At 39.8% G+C, this 1307-nt stretch overlaps 1 protein-coding gene across 1 annotated transcript in view; it reads right to left on the reverse strand.

Moving 5' to 3' along the window:
* The window catches only part of LOC111699498 (LIM/homeobox protein Lhx5), a 23046-nt gene that overhangs the window by 10222 nt on the left and 11517 nt on the right, over window positions 1-1307 (reverse strand). The gene's annotated exons all lie outside the window — the stretch shown is intronic.

Genomic DNA, 1307 nt, shown 5'->3' on the forward strand with positions numbered 1-1307 from the left:
GGGGGGGGGGGGGGGGGTAGGAAACATGATACACTGTAAAAAATGTATATTTTGAAATAATTCAGACAAGTTTGTTTCATATTTCCCAAAATAAATTTTTACCAAAAATATTTCTTTCCTCTGATCTTTTTCTCAGCTACTATTCTCAAATTGAAGGCTATTAGAATTCTTATTATATACAATTATGCGATAAAGGTTTGGTTCTAGGCGAGAACAAGGGGTATATTCTCCACACTGTAAAATATTCTGCATTCTAGTTTTAGATAGGGAGGACTTTATTTGTACAATCTCAGCTATAGTTGATTTCTTATACGACTTTGCGGCCTTGTAATTCCTCTAGTTTAATTTCTTCACTACACAGATTGACAAAAAAAAACAGGAGGTCTGTATAGAAGTGATGAGGTCTGTATAGAAGTGAGGAGGTCTGTATAGAAGTGAGAAGGTCTGTATAGAAGTGAGGAGGTCTGTATAGAAGTGAGGAGGTCTAAATAGAAGTGAGGAGCTCTGTATAGAAGTGAGGAGGTTTGTATAGAAGTGATGAGGTCCGAATAGAAGTGAGGAAGTCTGTATAGAAGTGATGAGGTCTGTATAGAAGTCAGGAGGTCTGTATAGAAGTGAGGAGGTCTGTATAGAAGTGAGGAGGTATGTAAGGAAGTGATGAGGTCTGTATAGAAGTGAGGAAATATGTAGTGAAGTGAGGAGGTCTGTATAGAAGTGAAGAGGTATGTATGGAAGTGATGAGGCTTGTATAGAAGTGAGGAGGTTTGTATAGAAGTGATGAGGTCTGTATAGAAGTAGGAGGTATGCATGGAAGTGATGAGGTCTGTAAAGAAGTGATGAGGTCTGTATAGAAGTGAGGAGGTCTGCATAGAAGTGAAGAGATATGTATGGAAGTGAGGAGGTCTGTATAGAAGTGAGGAGGTATGTATGAAAGTGATGAGGCTTGTATAGAAGTGAGGAGGTCTGTATAGAAGTGAGGAGGTCTGTATTGAAGTGAGGAGGTATGTATGGAAGTGTTGAGGTCTGTATAGAAGTGATGAGGTCTGAATAGAAGTGATGAGGTATGTATGGAAGTGATGAGGTCTGTATAGAAGTGATGAGGTCTGTATAGAAGTGAGAAGGTCTGTATAGAAGGGAGGAGGTCTGTATAGAAGGGAGGAGGTCTGTATAGAAGGGAGGAGGTCTGTATAGAAGTGAGATGGTCTGTATAAAAGTGAGGAGGTCTGTATAGAAGTGAGGAGGTTTGAATAGAAGTGAGAAGGTCTGTATAGAAGTGAGGAGGTCTGTATAGAAGTGAGGAGGTCTGT

The sequence above is a fragment of the Eurytemora carolleeae genome, unplaced genomic scaffold (assembly GCF_000591075.1).
Source record: "Eurytemora carolleeae unplaced genomic scaffold, Eaff_2.0 scaffold238, whole genome shotgun sequence".
NCBI lineage: Eukaryota > Metazoa > Arthropoda > Copepoda > Calanoida > Temoridae > Eurytemora > Eurytemora carolleeae.